The sequence below is a fragment of the Dendrobates tinctorius genome, unplaced genomic scaffold (genome assembly GCF_039654945.1).
Source record: "Dendrobates tinctorius isolate UK_male_01 unplaced genomic scaffold, ASM3965494v1 ptg000250l, whole genome shotgun sequence".
Taxonomy (NCBI): Eukaryota; Metazoa; Chordata; class Amphibia; order Anura; family Dendrobatidae; genus Dendrobates; species Dendrobates tinctorius.
Window position 1 is genome coordinate 18,648,277 of NW_027361917.1, and position 24,862 is coordinate 18,673,138.

At 42.4% G+C, this 24,862-nt stretch overlaps 1 protein-coding gene and 1 long non-coding RNA gene across 4 annotated transcripts in view; one reads left to right on the forward strand and one right to left on the reverse strand.

Moving 5' to 3' along the window:
• SLC8A1 (solute carrier family 8 member A1) overlaps positions 1-24,862 on the forward strand; it is a 509,050-nt gene that overhangs the window by 201,244 nt on the left and 282,944 nt on the right. The gene's annotated exons all lie outside the window — the stretch shown is intronic.
• The window catches only part of LOC141063461 (uncharacterized), a 58,468-nt gene that overhangs the window by 3,351 nt on the left and 30,255 nt on the right, over positions 1-24,862 (reverse strand). The window contains exons 2-4 of one of the 2 annotated variants that reach the window (XR_012224884.1): positions 10,807-10,869; positions 9,256-9,440; positions 9,022-9,163 (exon numbers count right to left, since the gene is read on the reverse strand). This is a non-coding gene — a long non-coding RNA (uncharacterized lncRNA). Of the gene's footprint in view, positions 1-9,021; positions 9,164-9,255; positions 9,441-10,806; positions 10,870-24,862 lie in introns of those variants that run through there. The other variant, XR_012224883.1, reaches the window with a different exon arrangement.

Below are 24,862 nucleotides of genomic sequence, written 5' to 3' on the forward strand. Positions count from 1 at the left end.
ATTTTTTTCCTCTTTGTTCCACAGCACGGTGAGCAGCACTCAGGAGCCTGCACGGTTGGACCCTTCTGAGGCGATCCCTGAGGAGACCGCCACCGAGGGACAATTCGACCACCCCGGCACATTTGCACCTTCCCAGCCATCCCTCACATTAGATCCATCTCTCCCATCCACCAGCGCAGGAGCATCGTGGCCGCCTACATTATATGAATCCACTGGTGAGGAGATCGCTTTCCCTTTACCCCACCCTTCTGCCGCTGCCACCTCTAGTACACCTGCGGGTACTGGGCGGCAGCGGCAGAGGGGTCAGGAAAAGAGCTATGCGCCAGAGTTCTTGCATCTGAATGCATCTTTCCAGAACTGTCTAAAAGTCTTGTCAGAGCAAATCTCCGCAGGCTTTCAGCAGATCAACTCCGCCACTCTGGAGTTGAAGACACTTCTGCAAACCATGCATTCAGAAGCAAGATCTTCGCCAAACCAGACCTTTTTCAGGTCTGTTGTGGAGCGCATGGAAACGCTCTCTCCTAGCCAGCAGATGCATGTAATGCATTCGTGCCACGCTGCTCTACTGCAGGTTACCTCACAACCTCCACCCACCCCAGTAGTTCCTCCACCTGCACCCCTTCCAACCACTGTCTCTCCTCCCCCTCCTATTCCATACCAGCAACCTCCCCAGTACCAGCCACCTCCCCATTACCAGCCATCTCCCCACTTCCAGCAACCTGCCCCATACCAAACTCCTTCACCGTACCACTTCACAACCACATCATCTGCTACTCCAGTCCCTGCTCAACCCTCCACTCCACCACCCACCACCTGTTCTGCCTCCCACATGTCCACCCATTCTCTTGCTTTTTCCACATCTTCACCTCTAACTCTTCCTTCTCCACCACGATCCCAGTCCTCACTCCACACTCCCAGCGTCGAAGTGTCCCGCAGCCCCTCCAGCAGTATTTCCACCCCACACTACACAAATGTATGAATGTGTGTGTAAAATAAAAATTACAACTTTTCTTGTTTTCAAACTTTATTAAAAATTTACACAAAGTTAATTAAAAAAAATGGCTCAAGTTTGAGTTTTGGATTACAAATATTGTCTGTCGTTTATTTCTGCGGCGAAATATGTTTAAACAAAAGGTAAAATACTGGGTAGAGAAAAGGTAAAAATTATTGGTTATACTAAACCAGGTACATAACTTTGGGTAAAAGGTAAATAAATTTTACCTTTTGGCCACAGTTGTGTCCCTGGTTGTGGTTTAGGCAAAGTATTTCACCTTTTAGCCAAAGTTGTGTAGCTTGTTGGGGATTACCTAACAATGTACACAACTTTTGTTAAAAGGTGAAATACTTTGCCTAAAACACAACCAGCTACACAACTGTGACCAAAAGGTAAAAATTGTTAAACCACAACAAGATAGACAACTTTGGTTGGCAAAGGTATACTGTTGGTACAGAAGGTACACGACTTTGGTTAAGGGCAGAAAGGTATCAAACTCTGTCATCCAGCCAGTGTATTCTTCCTTGAGGTGACAAAGTATTGTGCAAAATTGTCCCTCATTCGTGAAACCGTCACAGAACTTCTATTGGTAATGTTCTGGTAATCTTGCAAGGTGGTTTCTTCAGAGGTGTCCTCAATGGAAATGGGTTCCTTGCACATAACAAAATTGTGTAGGACCACGCAAGCTTTGATCACCTCGTCCACAGTTTCAGTCTTGAGGTTGATCGCAGTCAATAGGACATGCCATTTGGCTGTCAGAATACCAAAGGCGCATTCCACCATTCTTCTTGCTCTTGTGAGACGGTAATTGAAAATGCGTTTTGTTGTTGTCAATCCTCTGCTAAAGTATGGTTTCAAAAGGTGTTCTGCCAGCTGGAAGGCTTCGTCCCCTACACAGACAAAAGGCATAGGTGGCCTAGATGTTTGCGGCAGCGGTCTAGGGGGTGGGAACTGGAAGGTGTTTCCATACAGTCTACGGCCCATGGCAGACAGTTTGAAAACTTGAGTCAATGGAGTGGCCATAGGCCCCAATATCAACAGCAATAAATTTGTATTCCGCATCAGCGATGGCCATGAGGACAATGGAAAAATATTTCTTGTAATTGAAATATTCCGATCCCGATCCTGCTGGCTTTACAATGCGGATATGTTTCCTGTCCACAGCTCCCAAGCAATTCGGAAACTGACATATCTGTAGAAACTTGTCAGCAATTTCAATCCACCTCTCTGTTGTGGGCTCTAGTACAAACTCATCAACTAAAGGGTCCCACAGTGCACGGAATGTGCACTTCACAATTCCAGATATGGTGGAAATCCCAAGTCTGTACTGGAAATGGAGTGAGGAAAGGGATTCTCCAGTTGCAAGGAATCTGTGGGGAATTAAAAAAAGAAAAATTAGTTCAAAATCACAGCATTGCATACCACAACTCAGCTATAACACTTGGAGATACCTACTACCACCAACAAGATTCCAGTGAAAGTGTGCTCTGAAGCGAGCAGATCCAATAAATGTGGCTTACCTTAGAGTCACCATCAGACGCTCTGTCGGTGAAATGGAGAAGTGGCAATAGGTGTCCGATCTTCTTATGAGGTCTGCAATGCGCTCCACCAAGTAATCAGAATTCTCCATTTTCGTCCGAACATATGCAAAAAAATTTCTCCGGGTTTCGTCTAAGGTCCATGCAGAGTGTAGAATACACCCCACGCGTCATTCTCTTGGCTGTGATGGGGTGGATCCACAAACGGCGTCGACGTCTCTGATGCATGATGCGCTGCTGTCTCGCTCTCTCCTTCTCCTGAACAATCACCTTCAAACGATTCGCCTCCGCTGTAAAATCCACCAAATTCTTCAAAATGTTTCCTATCACAACATCAATCTTCGCCAGTCACTTGCTCTTCTCTCCAACCTGCACTTTCTCCTCTACAGCCTGTCAAAGATGGGCTGTAGGAACACGGTATATATAGGTTTTCAGTAGCCAATCCCGTTTGGAAGCCCCCAAGGGGCATTTTTAAAAACCGGATCCGTCGTAATCCGTCGAAAAACGAATGAAACTGATCCGGTTTTTGGGCGGTTGAGCAAGACGGATCCGGCAGAAAACCGGATCAGTCACATCCGGTTTTACATAACATTTGACGGATCTGGCGCTCCGGCGCGACGCTGGATCGCGCCTGACGGCAAAAAACGGATGTGTGAAAGTAGCCTAATAGGGATAGCGGACGCATATGCACAGATTGGCATTATTGATCATGACGAGTTAAGTAATAGTCAGGGAATATCCGCACAGACAGTTCTTTTCATTATCGCCATGCGTGGGGGTCAAATCCAATTGTGTCCTAAGATAGGAGTTGGGACAAAAATCTTATGGCTCATGCACAGACATACTAGGGATCTGTATGGATTGGTAACATGGCACATAGCTTAATATAGGCCTCTGATTTTATATGCTCCCCTTTTAATGTTTTTTACAGGAACAGCACCACTCCATATTTGTCCTACATTAGTATCAAGGGCACCACTCCATATTCAGTGAACTTGTTTTGAGATGTGAGTTTATCATTTTTATCTTCCATCTTCTAATCTACTCTCAGATGATTTTATGACCCCATGAAAGTTCAGCTGAACTTTGTGGTCATAAAGGAGGCTTTCGGCAGAAAAATTAAGAGATATAAAGTCACCTGTCAGAATGAGCTCAGAGATGGAGTCTTAGTATAAGGGCTCGTGAACACATCTGATTTTTTCGTTCGAGTTCTGTATATTCTATTTCACGGATAGCACTTGTACCAATGATAGTCTATGATTTTTTTTTCGATTTTTTTTTTTTTTTTCCTTAGACCTATATATATTCCTCGGAGACTTGTTCAAGTTTGATCTGTTGGATTAAAATTGGCAATGCAAATCTATGGGCCTGTGAAAAAAATCAGACCGCACTCGGATGATTTCTGAGTACTTTTGAGTCGTAGAAATCCTGAAACAAAATCTGAATCCATTCTATGTGTACAGTACCCTAACTCATTCCGTAGCCAGCCATGAAGAGTGCAACATAGAGGTAATAAAAGGCAAAGGGTGCAAATGTTTTAATTAAAAAAAAATTGTAAAGTGTTCATATCTTTTAAAGTATGTGTACAGCCCAACTTCAGACAAGCAATTAAATATTTTTTATAGAACTGCATATGTGGGCTCATGATAGACACTATAGCCCTGGAATTATCACTAATCCGTGCCGGCCGCTAGTGATCAAATATGTGAGTTTTCCTATTGGTATCTAACTATGCAATATGGATCAGATCTCTAATTTCAGTAACTAAATGATATTTTGAAGGTGAGCAAAGATATGTTCCTTCAAAAAGTCAACCTGGTCTTGACTGTTCAGCTAACATTCTACCTTCCCTCCTTCCAATATTTCTTCTCATACCTCCCGGATACAGTGAGTTCTGTTCAGCTGGCACCGTGTCAGATGTGCTGTGATAAATTGGAATATGCGCTCATTGTGGTCAAACACGTCTGCTCAGCCCCATATTCTCCATCTACTCATCAGCTGGAAAGAGTACAAGTCCATAGCCTGTATAACCTTGGGTATCTTATTATCTTACCCCTTCACACAGGAGAAAGCCAATATTTCCATTGAATTTACTGCTGTTTTATTGTGATGAACACCTTCTTTACATACTAGTGGTATATCCTAGTGGTACTATACAGAGGAGAGTAAAGGAGCTCAAATTTGCCAATTTTATCAAGAATCAGCTAATCATCTAATATGTATTGGGGTCTCTCGTCTCTCCTCCGATGGATAATGTTAGGGGAAAGAGGGATCAGGCATGTTGAATCAGCAGATGAGCTGTTACCAGAGGTGTATGACAGTAGTGTTACAGCTCATAGCTATCGAAGGTGTAAGGCTAAATTTTGGAAGTGGACTAATAATCGCTTCTAAAATTGTTCCTAAACCCCTCATCTAAAACCTCCATCTGTTCTGAGTACAATGAGTCAAATAAATCTACAAATTTTATGTAGCTTTTAAAGAGTTAACATCTGTTCCCCGAATCATTACCGTGTTTCCACTTCCATTGATAGATCCACCATAGTATGGCATGTTTCTTCCAATGAGAGCACTAATACAATTAATGGGATTGGCTTGGAGAATGATTAACAGCTTCATGAACGTTAGATCAATACTCTCAATTTAATTTCTGTTTGTTCCGGTGCTCGCCGCCCCCTTGCGCCTACCATACTCCTTTTTTGCATCACTTGACCAGTTTCGTCAGTAACAGGTGACAATATCATAAATGATGCCAATGTACTTTATATAGAGACCATGCGTTCCCGAGACTGTCACTCTGAGCGGATCTGTAACTAGGAGAAGATATCTCGAAATGTGAAGCTCGGTGTATTAAGAATCTTGTCGCTTGTGTCACATCCAAGTAGATATTCCTTAAAGTGATTGGCGTAACAACACTGGATTCTTCAGCGAGCGTCTTCCTTTTTTTTAATAATAGAGTTCACTTCCCACTAGAGAGAGATAGTGAATGTTTAGCGTATGACACATCTGCCAAACGCAGCTTTACATTTCTTCAATGGTTGTAACCAATTAACAATGATCTAATGCCACAATGGAGACTGCCACCGAAATACAGAGCAACTGTGGTCAAATCAGCTGGCCAGAAATTTGTAAGAACTGGCTTGCTATTCTACCTATTAGGTGTTAATGTCCATTTCAGCCATGACAGTGGTAAGTGGCTCCCAGAGACTTTTTTATACCAAGAGGAACAAAGAGTTTGGCATGTTAAAATCAAGACTATCTGAGGCTACAGCCTTCAAAGAAGTCCCATAAACTTTACTGTTGGGTTATGCCAAAATTTAACTTCCCCATCTAGATTAATCATCCCTGATTTGATGTCTTCAGTACTGGTTCCCATGAACCATTCTGCATTAATTAGTGTTAATAATCTAGACAAACACTTCATACATTACAAGCCCCATCATTCTTATATAATGGACACCATTCATGAATATCTGACCATGGAGACCTTGTGGTGTCTTTTATCCCAAGGGAAAACATCCGAACTGAGCACTATAGATGAGGTCCATCAGCTATGGCAGTGTTCTTATGACTGTGAATCCTCCTGCTGCCATCTGGAACCTCTTCTGATTAGTAGGCCTGATTCGACATCATTTGTGCATCACAGATCAGAAGAGGCTCTTGGGATTTCAGCAGGTATGAGGTGGTTTGTAGGGCTCTGTCTGGAAGCCATGGAGTACTGTCGTATCCACTGGACCAGGCTACTGTGAAGTTGTTCTCTCATCTCTACTGAGCACCTTTCTCGTGAGACCAGGTGGGTCCGCCAACAGCAGTTTAGTGAGCAGTGGAGGAGGAGAATCACACATTTTCTGTAATGCCATGCCACTTTATGTCCTGTAGGACTACAGCGGATATAGAACTGCTTTCAGTCAACCTGATTTAGGTGTGCGGAGCCTCGATAAGGTCTTTTATTTTCTTGTTATATTGGTTAAGATTCAATATTTTTCACTCTGAATATTTAAAAATACTTATGTACTAGTCTATTCTTTTTATATGAAATTTTTTATTTTCATGGGAAATTTTTGATTTGAATATGTGAAAATTTAGGCAATTGAGTGACAAATCTGTTGATTCACAGAATCCCTGAGCAACATATGGTTAATCAGCTTTTCAGTTGGGAAAGCTGGAAGAAGGTAAAAATAATCTCTGTCGTTCCATGGGACTCCTACAACGTCCCCGTGTTTGCAGTTCCCAGATCTCAAGGGCCATAGGACAGCCCGCTCACACGAACCATTCAGTAGAACTATCTATTTCTAGCTGCAGACTCGGAGCCAGTAAATCTATTTTATGCCATGTTCTCTTTTTCCATAGTGACTAGGAGAGCAATTTTTAATACAGTTTACTATAAGATATGCAATTTCCCTATTATAGACATATCAGACTGCACAGCTTGCGGCACGTCCAGGCTGATGAAAAGGAAGCGCACCACTTTAACTCTTGTTGTGCCACAGTTGGAAAGCAGCTTATTAAAGGAATCTATAAGGGGGGGCTAAAAAAGTATTTTATGTAGTAATCTTTTTTTATTTCATCATGCACTAAAGGGTTTGTCCACAACTAGACAATCCCTTTTTGATATCTTTAATTTACATATTTTATTAGGCACATTAAGGACCCTCTAAATGGTTTGTCTAGTAGTGCACAAACCCTTTAAAATATTATTTTTTTGTTACTTTGATTGTATTGAATCACAATGATCAACATTTTCCTGGTGTAACTTTCATATATCTGCATTACCATATTGCCCTCTGCTCTCACAAGAGAAGGAGAAATCAAGCTGATTTTACTACAAGGTGACAGCTGACTTTGCGGCATTTCGAAAGATGACTCTAGAATGGTTAGCCACTATTTTAATAGTTTTCAGACATGATCCACAATATACAGATCATCAATTGTCTCTCAAGATCTTTGTAAATAATGACCTCTTTAATTTGTCCTAGAGCTAAACAACTTGGTGCAGCGGACTCTGCTAATATCCCAATAATGGCAAAATGATGCCATTCTTCATGTAATAGTGCCACTCCCCACTCCCTATTGAACTTTCTTAAAGGGAACCTGTCACCATGGTTTTCCCATATAAAGTATGGGCATCACTATTAGGGCCATCCTTACAGCATATTGGAATGCTTTAAAGAAGTCCCCAATATAGTCTGCAAATCCCCAAAAAAAGCTTATATTATGCTTACAGATGGGGCGGTCTGGTCCTGTGGGTATCCATGGTCTTGATCCGGCGCTTCCTCTCTGCTTGCGATAGCTGTCCTCTCCTTCCATGCTTTGTGTGGTTGGTGGGTCCTACATCATCCACACTGTTCTCAATGGCGCCCCTGTACAGGTGTGTTTTTCTCTGTCCTGCCGAGGGCAAAGCAAAGTACTGTAATGCACATGCACCAGGAAAACCAAAGAGCACTGATGACCTGGAAGTAAAGCCAGTGCATGCACACTACAGTACTCTGCTTTGCTGTCGTCAGGGCTCAGAGAAGTGCGCCTGTGCAGGAACAAGATGGGGACAGTGTGTGGATGACATACAAAGCGTCATCCACAAGAAGCAGGGAGGGAGGACAGTGATCGCAAGAAGAGCACAGGCGCCAGATTAAGAGCAGAGACACCTATCGGACCAGACCGCCCCATCTGTAATTATAATAAAAGCTCTTTTTTTGGGATCTGCAGACTGGTGTGTAGACTTTTTTACAGCATCCAGTATGCTTATACAAAAGGCCCTAAAGGGGGTGGCTGTACTTTATATGGGGAAATCTTGTGACTTGTTCCCTGTAAGCTGGTGATACACATGAGATGTTGATGGCTGTTAACTATCTGTTTGTTGGGCCAAAAGATATATCTCTCCACTCCCCTATACACATGAGCACTCGGCCAGGAGATCATGTGATTTCCTTGGGGAAAGAGAAGAAAACTGCTGACAGTGACTTATCTTCCTTGAATACAAAAAAATTTGCCCATCCTTCTCCCTCCAATATCATCTGTCTCTGATCTCAGGAGGCCAACTTATACTTCAGATAATCAGCCAGTAAAATCATCTGGTTTCGACAATTTTCATCCAATATGTATCGGGATCTATATTCTGAAACATATCTGAGACGTCTAAATAGAAAAAAATCCTAAATTTGGGACATGTGCCCCTGGTACTGATAGTTGAATAGGGAACATCAGTTGAGTTTGCCTTCACCATGGGAATTCATATACAGAGCAAAAGGAATCTATGTGCGGCCTAACTTTTGGCTTACGTAATGGAGGAGATTTCCTTAAAGTGCTCTCTCTATTAACATCTCTTTAAAAAAAAAAAAAAAAGATATAGATAAAAGCCATTTGGGAAGCAATTTTCTAGGTTATAGCATCTTAATCTGGTAATTCACAAATTTATGGAGCCTACTTAGAAATTAACCCTGATGTTTCAATGATCTGGTATAGAAAGATAATTGACACTGGCATACAATGACAGGATTGTCTCCACCATCTGTTTATTTAATATCCTACGTTTCCAGTAATGTAGATGCCTCTGTTGAGTGTTTGCGTTAATTGAGATTGTCCTGTACCTTCTCCATTCCTCAGGCAACAAGCCCCGAGAGTGTCAGTGTTTGCCTCCCTTTACAGACAGGGGAGACACAGCAGGTATTATTCCCACAACACAAGCGAATATAGACAGTGATTATTTTTGGAACTTGATTGGGTAATTACCAGTGTGGAAAGATGCTCTGTCTGCCATTGATCACCTCATGCGTGTCTTCTCCTCCACCTTACTTTGACCATAGCCTCTAAACAGTTCTCGTCTATTGATGCATACAGTTGTACTTTACTATTCAAGGTTCCTCCGGGCAAGCAGCTGCAACAGGTCAGGTCAGCAGTCCTCGCAGGTTTGCTCCCTATATATGTGACAGAATATGAATAGATGAAATAAAACATACAAGAGTTTTTTAAATTTATTTCTCTTTTTACTCGATAGGCTTACAGAAGTATTGTATATTGAATGTGTAAAAACCCGCAGCATTTTCATTACATAATGACCATACTACGGATTTCAAAATCCACAACGTGTTTGTTTTTCACAGATTTTTTTTACTGCTATATGTGAATGTGATTATGGGTCACAACCACAATAATGTAAAGTACTGCAAATCTGCAGCATGTGAACTCTCCATAATAGGTGATTATGGCAGGAATCCCAGAAATCAGCTCCACTCCGGCAAATCAACTAACTAAAAAAAAAGTGGTATAAAAAAAAAATCCAGTGTCGATTTTCCAATAAACTCTGTGAGAGTAGCCGCCCTTTTCAGAAGATATCATTAAAATACCATTTATTTTAAATCAGCTAATTTTAATCAATAGATTATTGGAATTATTAATAATAAGTTCAACAACTGGTGTTCAAAAATGTTCCGGTGCTGAGAAAATCTTACAAATGTGCCCCTGCTAGATACATGTCTGACCATGTAGAGCTGTTCCACTTCTTGGTCGGCACATACCACAGCTCCTGGTCAGGTGAGGAAGCATAAGTCACTTTTGATAAGTAGGTATACAGACAAAGCAGCAGGGACTTGCAGCTGTTTGTGTGTGTGAAACACATTTCTCTGCCTGTTTTATCACAGGATTGAGTGCTTCTGCCATGTTACCAGTTCATCATGAATGAAATCAGTGACATATAAACTCAGCAATCGCTGAGGCTCCTTTGTCAATGATTAGATATATAATGGACTCAGACGGCTGGAGTCGAGTCAGAAACACTCCTGTGTTACCTCAGATAGGGAAATGTGTTACCTGAGAGAGAAGCAGCTGCTGTGTTGTCTGTATAATCACTTATCATAATTAACTTATACATTATCCCCCTGGCTATGAGCTGTTGTATGTGCAGATCATGAACTGGAGCAGGTCTGTATGATCGGACACAACACATAACAGCACACAGCAGGGGCACATTTTTAAGATTATCTCAGCACAGGAACATTTTTTTTTAACTCATTCAATTGTGGATCTTCATTTTCTTTCAAGGTTCTATTGATTAAAATGTACTTTGTTCATGCATCAACCCCTTTAAGAAACTTGCAATCATTAGAAAGCCCTGGGCACAAGGATAACAAATCTCACTTATTCTTTGGAAGGAAACTGTAAAAAAAATTGCATAAGATTTTGTGGTTAGAAGAAAATATAATTTATTCAGGCAATTTCTTCGAGGTGCTATCTTGCTGCCCCATACCTTACAGGGTGGCAGAGTTACATGTGTCATCTTCATACCTTTACGACAGATGTAAGGTTTGGTCTCGGCTGAGCCTTCCTTCCTGAATTGGATCCTATGAGCTGTAAAATTAAATGGACATTTTAACGCATAGCTTTCCGTCTGCTTCAGAGACTACATCTCAGAAGTACAAATCTCTACTGATTTGATGACCTACTGCAGAGCTCTTAAGTATTGGCTTTACTCCAAAATACTATGTATATGTCACGGTCAACGTGTGTCTGGACGCAGATGTTACCGCAAGGCGAACCCATAACACACGTGACCCTGGATACAGCGCCTCCAGTGGGGCGAATTTAAATAATAAAACGTGCAGATGGATACACCGCCTCCACCTGGCGAATTTAGGTATAACACGTTAATATAAATTCTGGAAACCCCGCCTCCAGTACGGCGAATTTAAATAATAAGGGGGACCTGGGAAGCATTAACAATGGTGGGCCCTGCGATAGGGAAAAGGGAAGTGGAGACCTCCTGTGCTCCCCTGAGCCAGTGTCCCTGCACTCCTAACGTTCCCTATGCCGGTTCCGCACCGGGCTCCGCACGCGTACCTCAAAGCCCTTGCTCGCCCTGACCCTAAACCCTCACTAGGGAATTGGTCGGTGCGGAAACTAATCCCACAACTGCACTAACAACACACATGAGGGAAAGAGACAATACAGGGGGACACCACTTAGCTTTATGCTCTGTGCTTATGCTCCTGCAACAGAGCCCTCCACCTGCGTGCGTCTTCTCCACCCGGATCCATCACCATAACAGGATCCTTCACCATAGTGCAGCCTTGGAGCAGGGTCCACCACCAGTTGCTGCTGCTTAGTAACAGAGTCCCAAAGAGGAGTTCAGCTTCTGCCACGAAGTCAAGCATGCTTGAGTCCAGCTCAGCAGCCAAGTCCCACATGGTGAGTGCCACTCTCCATAGTCGCCACTCCACCAGTAACATGCAGACACTTCCCGCTGACATCATCACTGCGACCCCACCACGCCATGCCAGCCCTTCGTCCAGACACCATAGCTGACACCCCTCCCCCCTGGCTAAGCTGCACAGGACTCCTCCTCAGCTCCATCCTTCCACCAGGCTCTCACCAACTCAGAATCAATGAATGAATGAATGAATGAATGAATGAATATCACCAGCCGTGATTGCACACCCTGAGACTCATTAATAGAGCCCCACACCTGAATCATAATTACAGAGAACTTTAAACTGAAAACCTAAGGTGCGATACCACTAACCACCACCGGGGACAGTCAAGTCACCTTGGCAACTTGCCAAAAGGAAAAAAAAGTTCACTCTGTGTTTTTAAAACTGTCAGATCACTTCAGATCATGACAGTATACACATATATTAGATGGGAACGATGCTGATTTTAAAAATTTAACAGTTATGTAGAAATTTTCTCTCTGAAGCAAGGTGATCTTATCTGAAAGATGGAAATTTATATAGAAAGCTGTAATGCAATGTTGAGTTAGATTCAACAAAAGAAAAGCCCCCGTCACACACAGCGATCTCGCTAGCGAGATTGCTGCTGAGTCACAAGTTTTGTGATGCAACAGCGATCTTACCAGCGAGATCACTGTGTGTGACACTGACCAGCGACCGGCCCACCTGCCGGTTATCGCTGGAATAGCCAGGACATTTTTTTGATCGCTGGTCTCCCGCTGGCCAGCACGCATCGTTGCGTGTGACAGGCGGGAGACCAGCGATCAGCGCGCTGGTAACTAAGGTATACGCAGGGTTTCTAAGCACCAGGCGGTGCTTAGAAACCAGATGTGTACCTTAGTTACCAGTGCGCTGATGCAGGGAGCTGGTAACCAAGGTACACATTGGGTTTCTAAGAGACGCACGCCCCTTAGAAACCCGATGTGTACCTTAGTTACCAGCTGCCTGCATCAGCACGCTGGTAACTAAAGTACACAGCAATGCTGCGCGCTCGTCATCGCTGGTGCTGATCGCTGGTGAAGCGGTCTGTTTGACTGCTCACCAGCGATCATGTAGCGACACACCAGCGATCCTGACAAGTTGATATCGTTGTCGGGATCGCTGGTGAGTCGCTATGTGTCACGGGGCCCTTACTCAAAGCAGCAAATCAAGATTTTTTTTCTCAAGAAACAAGAACTTTCTTTTATTTCCTTTGACTGCAGCATTGTAGAGGTTTCCCTTCCGAATACCCCAATTTCTACCACTTATCTCTACTCACCACCTAATGCAAATGAGAGATGATGTGAACAGGGTCCGAAGCTTCTAAACAATTAGTCCAGTAGTAGTTCAGATGGAATAGTGTGAATAAGTCCAGATAACAAGGTATCTATACAGATAAGCAAGGAATATGGTATACATCCAATAGACCACACATGTGAAACTCTGGCCAACAGGGTAGTATATTTGGCCTGCGACGCCAGGAAGGTCCCCTGCCCAGCATCACACTTTTGTTCGGCATCACACTTTCAACTAAATAGGCCGATAAAGTTAAAAGTAATGATGGAGGAGGGAGCGTCTGCACTTTTTTTGTGTCATTATACTCTATGAAGCACTTTTTGCGGCCATAATACTGTATGGAGCACTATGTGGGGCCATTATACTGTATGGAGCACTATGTGGGATCATTATACAGTATGGAAGACATTATACTGTATAGAGAACCATACTATGATGGGGTCACCATTTGTTGGGGGGGAATGAGGGAGGGGGAGTACAGTGGCGTCATCATACCGTGTGTATGGAGGAGTTTACTGTGGGGGTATCATATTTTGTTTAGGGGCACTTTTTTGCATCATACTGTATTATCTGTATTATTCAAAGTTTTTTATCCTTTGTTATTACATAATTAAATTAGGCCATTGGGCCATATGCTACTCTTACATAACATTATATTATACTATTCCAATATGCCAAGATATGTTAATTAAAATAAACTTTGTTCATGGGACAACCCCTCTAAGTTTGTTTCCAGATTAAAAAGTTCATCGTTATATTTGATAAGGAAAAAATTCTTCAATTGTAGACTTTTTTTTTTTAAATAAATGTCAAGGTTGGCCCGCCACTTTGTCCAAGCTTTTAATTTTGTCCCTCTGTGTATTTGAGTTTGACATCCCTGCGCTAAATAGAATGAACTGTAAAAAATGCATTTATTAGACTCATAAGACTAGTTGAAAACACCGCTGCCACCTCTTGACAAACGGAGATTGTGCAGCGTGACACAGGGTTTCGCCCTATAAATGACTGATTCTTCAGGGGTGCTCCATAGCCTTAAGTCTGTGATACTGTATACTGCTCTGCTCATGGATTAGCTAAACACTCCTGCTCTATAGTTTAAGCAATCTATTTGGGTCTTATGATCTGGATCCCTCACTGCCGATCTAGGACTGCAAAATATCAAGATTACGTATGCAAAGTCTAGTTACTGTTTAGTAATTATAAAGGAAAACTCCAGTTTTGACAACAGGCTCTTCATTGGCATTTTCTTTACCAATTTGGCCACTAGGGCCGCCATTATACTGGAATCTACCATGTACTATTCAGGAGGATTTCTGGACACCAATGCATGAGTCATATTGTAGATCTGCATGCACAAAAGTTGATTTTATGTGGGTTTGGGACGAAAGTGACGTTTGATTCATGATCAAATAACTCTTGCATTTTTTTTTATAGTTAAGAATCAACAACTGAAGGTATCCAGACACTTGGATATAAAACTTTGACAATTTATTAGTACAGGTTAAAAGGTTCCAATTACATGAAAAATATTGCATCAACGCAAAAACCAATGCGTTTTGGACATAGAAATTAAACTTTCCATGATTAAAGGGAATCTGTCACCCCATTTTCGGGATATAAGCTGCGGCCACCGCCATCAGGGGCTTATCTACAGCATTCTGTAATGCTGTAGATAAACCCCCTGATGTAACCCGAAAGAGAAGAAAAACGAGTTAGATTATACTCACCCCGGCGTCCGGTCCGATGGGTGTCACGGTCCGGTCCCATCTTCATACGATGACATCCTCCTTTTTACTTCTGCCGTGGCTCCTGCACAGGCGTACTTTATCTGCCCTGTTGAGGGCAGAGTAAAGTACTGCAGTGCGCAGGGGCCGGACCTCTCTGACCTTTCCCAGTGCCTGCGCACTGCAGTACTTTACTCTGCCCTCAATAGGGCAGATAAAGTATGCCTGCGCAGGAGCCGAGGCAGAAGTAAGGAGAAGGACATCATTGTATGAAGATTGGAGGCGCCGGACCGCGACACCCACCGCACCCGACCATGCCCCCCGGTGAGTATAACCTAACTTGTTTTTTTTATCTTTCAGGTTACATCGGGGGTTTATGTACATTACAGAATGCTGTAGATAAGCCCCTGATGGCGGTGGTTGCAGCTTATAGGGCTAAAAATAGGTGACAGATTCCCTTTAAGTACCGTCCTATGACTTCTAAGTCATACAAGAGTGATTTATAGTCAAGTAACTTTTGTATCTTGCTGACAAGAATGGTAGTTTTTTTTGCTGATTGTAAACTTTCATGGCAGATATTTAGAAGAACAAATGTGGTAACTTGCTACAGCATATGTATAAATATTCACTTATGCACACGATACTATCGAAGACTAGAATTTATTCCAAGTGAGAAAGTTGAGGAATTGGAAGTTTGTGTCAATGTCTGCAGAATTTATACTTTATTTTCTTGGCCCAATCTTGATAGATTACAACTTGCTTTGGATTATAGGACAGCTGTAAAAAAAGGCATATACAACCAACCTGTAAGAATAGTGGATCCCAAGAAGCCTGCCCAAAATAAACTGCTCGCCAAATATAGGGGTAGTTTTACTAAATAAGTGGAATCTCATAATTGCCAATCTTGGCTCAAGATCTGACACTGGTTTGGTGAAATTATAGGCTACTGTTCTGCACTGCAATGAAAATGGATTTATGGACAATCAGATGCTGGATCAAAAGAATCTCACTGTATTTCATGTGTGAACACATTGCAGTGTATCGATTTTATCACCATGAACCAACCACTTTTCCAGTGATATTCTTGACTTCATCAGCTGCGTGTTGGAAATCAAGACTCCCAAGTGAGCTAATTCTGGAACCACTAAATATAGGGGATTAGGAAAGCTGACTTCTTGCAAAGAGATTTATTGAGATATTCATGAGATTTTTGATTTTCTGCCATTTTTAAAAAAAAAAAAAAAAAAGAAAAAAAGTCTCCCCACAGCAATAATGCAAAATATATTTCTTTTGCATCTGCCCTGCTGTTTCCATTGATTTCACTTCTGTAAGTCATTCAAACAAGCTGTCAGATTGCTTTTATCCTTGGATTTCTAAACCTTAGCAGGGGTAAATTAGCAAACCCACATAAGGAGAACGAACTATAAATTCTTAGCGCAAACCAACAGGCTCCGAGTTTGTAATTTCAATGTATTAGGCTTATAATTAACCTCCTAATAATGAAGTGTGAAATGTGCTAGCTTTTGCTCAGACAAAACCGTTTCCAGAGAAGTAGGGTTCGTAACAGGGGAAAACACTCCTCATACCAGTGTGACCCTGAACGGATAAATGGAGAAATGATTAGTGCTACGTGAAGCCGCCCGTGGTCGTTGCTGGAAATTAAATGCTATTCAGATGCCATAATAGTGTAACATAAAGAAGTGGAAAAAAGCCATTCATCCCTGCACCATATTTACCGTACAATGTGTCGTCTATGTATAGGCCACTTCTGCTCTCTACAGTCACCTTTGATGTGGTTTATGTAGTCCATAATGTGCCTTTTTTTTATCAAAGTGAGGCCGATCACACACCCCAAAAAGAAAAAAAGAACCAAAGCGCTGATTCTTTCAGTTTTCTGGCATAAAACAGTTTGAAAAGTCATATTTTGCGAAACGTGTTAGTGCGACGAATTTTGGGAGGAGTCAGGGCACAATGGAGCTATGCCTGCCTATCAAATTTATGCTACTTCAGTCTCTGGCAAGTCGCACAGAGGCACTCGCTAAAGCAAAGATGTCTTACTGAATTTGGCGCATCGTACTCCAGCGAGCACTTCTTTAAGACTGGCGTGCACAATGCCAGTCCTAATGGATCGGACCCTATTTTTTATCTGATGCAGAGATTTTTCAGTCTTTTTTATAATATCTTGCTTGTACCTGTATGTAGTAGGGTCATGATCCAATGGGTCGTCTACTCTAATGATGTTATGTCCTGTCCACACACTTTTCATTACTGATAATACCTGTGACCCCCCCCCCCCCCCCCATAGAAATGCATGTTCTATGCAGCCGAGTGTTCATGTGGCCTAAATGAGGAACCATGAAGCAGATAGGTTGGGGAGCGGTGTGCTCATGCAGAAGATGAGAATAACCCATGCACAGAGCTGTATTATGGAAGGTTACGCATAAATAAAGGCCTTTTCCAGTCAGATAGAATTAAGAAAAGCAGATTTCCAATGTGTTCATTGTTGAACCCCTTTCGGGTGTTTTTTTATGGTATGTATTCTTTCTGCCTAAAAAAAAAATAACCCTTTGAATAATAATATTTTCATAATGTATGGTAATAAAATGTATATCATGTTTGGATCACACACATATGCAGGAAAGGCATGCACATGTGTACTCAGCATTTAATTATCATAATAAATAGCGTGCCATTTATGCAGCCGAATCACAAATTATTTACCCAGCGTTTCAAGGGCGGCAGAATTGGTATGTACATATGTGGATGGAAGGTTTTGCTATCTCATCACATCTCAACAGTGCAGAAGGCTAAAAACAAAGACAGCACTATGAATAGCATTTGATGGGAGATGAGAAGTGATCACATATGCAAGTCTGTGCTGAAGACATTACTTGAATGCTGAATGACAGGGTTTCCCTGGTCGAGGGGAAAAGACTTTGCCGCAGTCTATCTCCAGGGACCTGAATGTAGTAGCGCTCAGCATATCTAACCTCTACGGTGCCCTTCGGCGTCTGTGGAAAACCAGCTTGCAGATGTTGTTCTCATGGAGAAAAAATAGAAAACACTTGGAACAGCAGAGACATCGTCTGGTGTTTTTACTTATATATCTGCTTTTTTTTATTAAAGGGGTCATCCCTTGCTGAAGATAAAAACCTTATTAATGGACCCAATAAAGTAGGAAAAAAAGATGCTCACTTCCCGGATCGACACTGCTCCTGTCACAGGGAAGTAGTGGGAAAACAGGGGACGAGGAACCTGGGCCCCTGAACTGCCTCTCAGGCTAAGGGGGTGCCTTGACTTTCCTTAACTTGAGGGAACACTTGATTGTAGTGACGCCCAGGTCCCCGACCTGTCCCTATCTCCTGTTTAGCCCTGAGCTAAACCCCCAACCCCCTCCCCAGGAGGTGAGACAGGGAAAAAAGTGCACTGCACCAAAACCCAAAGGAAAAGATAAGACAGACACCTCGGGGTTAAGTAAACTAAAAAACAAAACTTGGCTTTCTCTGCTGCCAATGCTCCGAGCAGCAGGGTAAGGCACCCGATCAGCATTCATCTGAAGCACCACTGCTCCTGATCAGCTGAACCACCACTGCACCAGGTAGATCGAGTCTGCACCACAATTGGTACCAAAAAGAAGTGTATCACCAACAGTGAGCTGCAGCACCTCGTGACCTTTTAAAGGAAGGTGGGAGTGGTCAGCCACCTGCATAGCAAACAGTCCAGCCATGCAATTACAACAGCGTCCACCGGGGGGGAAATCCACCAGCAGACTAACTAAAGTTGTAGTAACACCTGCGGCCACCGGGGAGGGGGAAATGATATTAACCCCCGATGGCCAGAAAGGAAAAAAGTTTAAATGTGAGCAGCCCAAACTGACACAGATCCAAAAATGGATCGTGACAGCTCCTCTGTACTAATTGCGGTGTCTACCGCTGGTCAGCATCCATCTGGGGCATCACGCAAGCGCAGCGGTGCAACTTGAAGCTCGTGGATGCCAATGCAAAACCTCCAATGGGACCCCCAATTATGACAAATCTTTATAAGGGCAGCATGGTGGCTCAGTGGTTCGCACTGCAGTTCTGGGGTCTTGGATTTAACCCCTTACCTACAAAGGACGTAATATTCCGTCCATGTGACCCTGGACCTAACTACCATGGACGGAATATTACGTCCCAGCGATTAGCGGCGCCCACGTGGTGAGCGCCGCTGATCGCGGCCGGGTGTCAGCTAATTATCATAGCTGACACCCAGCACAATGTGTCAGGGGCGGTCACGGACCGCCCCCGACATGTTAACCCCTTGTACACCGCGATCAAATGCGATCGCGGTGTACCGGGGGTTAAAGGGAAGCATCGGCAGGGAGGGGGCTCCCTCCGTGCTTCCCTGAGCCCCCCACAGCAGCGCAATGTGCAGCGCTGCTGCGGGGGGCTCTTTCCCTACAGGCCCCCGGATCCAAGATGGCGACGGGGGCCTTCGGGGGCCTGCAGGGAGCTGACTTCCTCACTGCCTGCAAAGCGCAGGCATGAGGAAGTCTGCAGCAGTGCCTGTGACAGATCGCTGATCTGTCACAGTGATCTGTGATGTGACAGATCAGCGATCTGTCACAGGACAGTGATGTCCCACCTGGGACAAGGTAATAAAGTAAAAAAAAAAAAAAAAAAAAAGTGTTAAAAATAATTAAAAAAAAAAAAAAAAAAATATTCCCCAATAAATCCATTTTTTCAAAATAAAAAAAAAACAATAAAAGTACAAATATTTGGTATCACCGCGTCCGTAATGACCTGCCCTATAAAACTGTCCCATTAGTTAACCCCTTTAGTGAACCCCTTAAAAAATAAAAAACTAAGCAAAAAATAATGATTTATTATCATACCACCGAACAAAAAGTGCAATAACGCGCGATCAAAAAGACACATATAAATATCCATGGTACCGCTGAAAACGTCATCTTGTCCCGCAAAAAACGAGCTGCCATACAGCGTCATCCGCAAAAAAATAAAAAAGTTATAGCTCGCAGAATAAAGCGATACAAAAATAATTATTTTTTATATAAAATTGTTTTCATTGCAAAAAACCGACAAAACATAAAAAAAACGACCTAAATGAGGTATCGCTGTAACCCTACTGACCCGAAGAATAAAAATGCTTTATCAATTTTACCGCACGCGGAACGGTGTAAACGCACCCCCCAAAAGAAATTCATGAAACGCTGGTTTTTGTTCATTCTGCATCCCAAAAATCGGAATAAAAAGCGATCAAAAAATGTCACGTGCCCGAAAATGGTACTAATAAAAACGTCAACTCATCCCGCAAAAAATAAGACCTCACATGACTCGGTGGGTCAAAATACGGAAAAATTATAGCTCACAAAATGTGGTGATGCAAAAACTATTTTTACAATAAAAAGCGTCTTTTAGCGTGTGACAGCTGCCAAACATAAAACCTGCCATAAATAGTAAATCAAACCCCCCCCGTTATCACCCCCTTAGTTAGGGAAAAATAATAAAACTAAAAGAAAATGTATTTATTTCCATTTTCCCGCTAGGGTTAGGGCTAGGGTTAGGGCTAGGGCTCAGATTAGGGTTAGGGGTGTGTTGGGGTTAGGGTTGGAGTTATAATTGGGGGGTTTCCACTGTTTGGGCACATCAGGTGCTCTCCAAAGGCAACATGGCGTCTGATCTTAATTCCAGCCAATTCTGCGTTGAAAAAGTCAAATGGTGCTCCTTCCCTTCCAAGCTCTGCCATGCGCCCAAACAGTGTTTTACCCCCACATGTAGGGTATCAGCCTACTCAGGACAAATTACAAAACAACTTTTGGGGTCCAATTTCTCCTGTTACCCTTAGGAAAATAAAAAATTGGGGGCAAAAATATAATTTTGCGGAAAAAAATGTTTTTTTTATTTTCACGCCAAGGCGTTATAAACTTCTGTGAAGCACTTGGGGGTTCAAAGTGCTCTCCACACATCTAGATAAGTTCCGTGGGGGGTCTAGTTTCCAAAATGGGGTCACTTGTGGGGAGTTTCAATAGTTTAGGTACATCAGGGGCTCTCCAAACGCACATGACACCCACAGACATCCATCAAAGTCTGCATTCCAAAACGTCACTACTTCCCTTCTGAGCCCCGACGTGTGCCCATACAGTAGTTTTCTCCCACATATGAGGTATCAGCGTACTCAGGACAAATTGGACAACAACTTTTGGGGTCCAATTTCTCCTGTTACCCTTGGGAAAATAAAAAAATTGGAGACTAATTGATCATGTTTGTGGAAAAAATACGATTTTTTTATTTTCATGCCTGGGCATTATAAACTTCTGTGAAGCCCTTGGGGGTTCAAAGTGCTCACCACACATCTAGATAAGTTCCTCAGGGGGTCTAGTTTCCAAAATGGGGTCATTTGTGGGGGGTTTCCACTGTTTAGGTACATTAGGGGCTCTCCAAAGGCAACATGACACCCGCAGACCATTCCATCAAAGTCTGCATTCCAAAACGTCACTACTTCCTTTCCGAGCCCCGATGTGTCCCCATACAGTAGTTTTCTCCCACATATGGGGTGTCAGCGTACTCAGGACAAATTGGACAACAACTTTTGGGGTCCAATTTCTCCTGTTACCCTTGGGAAAATAAAAAATGGGGACTAAAAGATGATGTTTGTGGAAAAAATACGATTTTTTTATTTTCACGCCCGGACGTTATAAACTTCAGTGAAGCACTGGGGGGTTCAAAGTGCTCACCACACATCTAGATAAGTTCCTTGGGGGGGTCTAGTTTCCAAAATGGTGTCATTTGTGGGGGGTTTCTACTGTTTTGGTACATCAGGGGCTTTCCTAACGCGACATGGTGTCCGATCTCAATTCCAGCCAAAAAACTTCAAATGGCGCTGCTTCCCTTCCGAGCTCTGCTATGCGCCCAAATAGTCATTTACACCCACATATGGGGTATCAGCGTACTCAGGACAAATTGCACAACAACTTTTAGGGTCCTGTTACCCTTGGAAAAATAAAAATTGGGGGTGAAAAGATCATTTTTGTGGAAAAAATATGATTTTTTAATTGTACCGCTGTACGTTATAAACTTCTGTGAAGCCCTTGTGGGTTCAAAGTTCTCACCACATATCTAGATAAGTTCCTTGGGGGGGTCTAGTTTCCAAAATGGGGTCGCTTGGGGGGGGTTTCCACTGTTTAGGTACATCAGGGGCTTTCCAAACGCGACATGGCGTCCGATCTGAATTCTAGCCAATTTTGCATTGAAAAAGTCAAACGGCGCTCCTTCCCTACTGAGGTCTGCCATGCGCCGAAACAGTGGTTCCCCCCCACATATCAGGTATCAGCGTACTCAGGACAAATTGCACAATAACTTTTGCAGTCCAATTTCTCCTGTTACCCTTGGTAAAATAAAGAAAATTGAACCTGAAGTATTTTTGTTGTGAAAAATTAAATGTTCATTTTTTTTTTTAATATTCAAAAAATTCCTGTGACGCACCTAAAGGGTTAATAAACTTCTTGAATGTGGTTTTAAGCACCTTAAGGGGTGCAGTTTTTAGAATGGTGTCACTTTTGTATTTTCTATCATATAGACCCCTCAAAGTGGCTTCAAATGTGATGTGGTCCCTAAAAATAAAATGGTGTTGCAAAAATGAGAAATCGCTGGTCAATTTTTAACCCTTATAACTTCCTAACAAAAAAAAATTTTGGTTCCAAAATTGTGCTGATGTAAAGTAAACATGTGGGAAATGTTATGTATTAAGTTTTTTGTGTGCCGTATCGCTGTGATTTAAGGGCATAAAAATTCAAAGTTGGAAAATTGCGAAATTTTCAAAATTTTTGCCAAATTTCTGTTTTTTTCACAAATAAACGCAAGTTATTTGAAAGCAATTTTACCACTAACATGAAGTACAATATGTCACGAGAAAACAATGTCAGAATCACCGGGATCCATGGAAGCGTTCCAGAGTTATGACCTCATAAAGGTACAGTGGTCAGAATTGTAAAAATTGGCCCGGGAGTTAACGTGCAAACCACCCTTGGTAGTGAAGGGGTTAAATCCCTTCAAGGACAACATCTGCAAAAGTGTTTGTATGTTCTCCCTGTGTTTGCATTGGTTTCCACCGGGTTCTCTGGTTTCCCTCCACACTCCAAATACATACTGATAGGGAAATTAGGTTGTGAGCCCCGGTGGGGACAACGATGATTATTTGAAGAAAGTGCTGTGGAATATATAAGAAAAAACATAATAAAGTAATGGTCTTTTAATATCTGCCAAATGAACCTTTTGGGCCCCTAGGCTTCAGATCCATTCACTTCTAAAGGACAAGCCTAAGATGTGCAAAGAGATGCCAAAGTCAGGGAATGACCGGCTCCTTTCTACTGTGATGTTTTATACAGGTTTTCGGAATGAGCAGAACTATTTTACGCTTTTTCCATGATAGAACGCTTGCTGTGTTGTTTTCTATGTTGGATGCCTTGAGCTGTCACTCCAGACTACGCTAGGCTACGCTACGCAATTACAACAGTGTCCACCGGGGGGAAAACCCACCAGCAGACTAACTAAAGTTGTAGTAACACCTGCGGCCACCGGGGGGGGAATGATATTAACCCCCGATGGCCAGAAAGGTAAAAAGTTTAAATGTGAGCAGCCCAAACTGACACAGATCCAAAAATGGATCGTGACAGCTCCTCTGTACTAGGTGAGGTGTCTACCGCTGGTCAGCATCCATCTGGGGCATCACGCAAGCGCAGAGGTGTAACTTGAAGCTCGTGGATGCCAATGCAAAACCTCCAATGAGACCCCCAATTATGACAAATCTTTATAAGGGCAGCATGGTGGCTCAGTGGTTCGCACTGCAGTTCTGGGGTCTTGGATTTTAATCCCTTCAAGGACAACATCTGCAAAAGTGTTTGTATGTTCTCCCCGTGTTTGCATTGGTTTCCACTAGGTTCTCTGGTTTCCCTCCACACTCCAAAGACATACTGATAGGGAAATGAGGTTGTGAGCCCTAATGGGGACAACGATGATTATTTGTAGAAAGTACTGCGGAATATATAAGAAAAAACATAATAATAAGTAATGGTCTTTTAATATCTGCCAAATGAACCTTTTGGGCCCCTAGGCTCCAGATCCATTCACTTCTAAAGGACAAACCTACTATGTGCAAAGAGATGCCAAAGTCAGGGAATGACCGGCTCCTTTCTACTGTGATGTTTTATACAGGTTGTCGGAATGAGCAGAACTATTTTACGCTTTTTCCATGATAGAACGCTTGCTGTGTTGTTTTGTATGTTGGATGCCCTTGAGCTGTCACTCCAGACTACGCTATGCTAGACTGCAAACGTAAACTGATTATTGTGCAAAAACATTGAGAAATAGGTCTGTTACAGAAAGATGATTAGAGCCAGGAATATTGTGGCTGATTCCTTTCTAGCTGCTTTGTTTAGTGTCTATCGATTATTTATCGTATTCTTCTGACCTGACAAAGAGCCTGCAGAACATACCCGCTAACTACATTAATTAACCTAATAAAAGCAGGCACCGTTACTGTATGATCTGGAGGATAGAACGTAGTTTGATGCCATTTGATATTTGCAGAAGATATAATCATTTCGACCCCTACTGGGAATCGGCTTTTTTTTATCCCTCTCATCGGAAATATCTGGCTGTTTGTTGAAGTAAAATGAAAAACCAAAAGCATTCCTTTAGGAAATCTTGTTTTCTTTTGCACATAGTGAAATAATGATGTCGTATCCTTGACGTGTGAATATCTGAATAGATTGAGTCAGAGAGGTAAATCATACAACTTAATAATTCGGCGGTCGCAATCTAATAGGACACAATGATACATTTTGGGAAAGTCATTCAGCATTTATTACTGAAAAGTAAATGTAAACTTTTGCATCTTACTTCCTTTTGTTATACACGGTAGGTCATATTTATTAGTATTGCCTAATTTTTAGACCGTGCAAACTTAGACTAGTCAGTAAAGATGAGTGGATCAGGTAAAGTTTGACTTCACCTGTCCCCGCAGATTTTCCAGGAAAATTTGATTTGTGAAGCATGCCAGAGAATTTAGTGTCCCTTTTTATGTTCTGGGGTCTTTTTAGACCTATAGCATAATAACTAT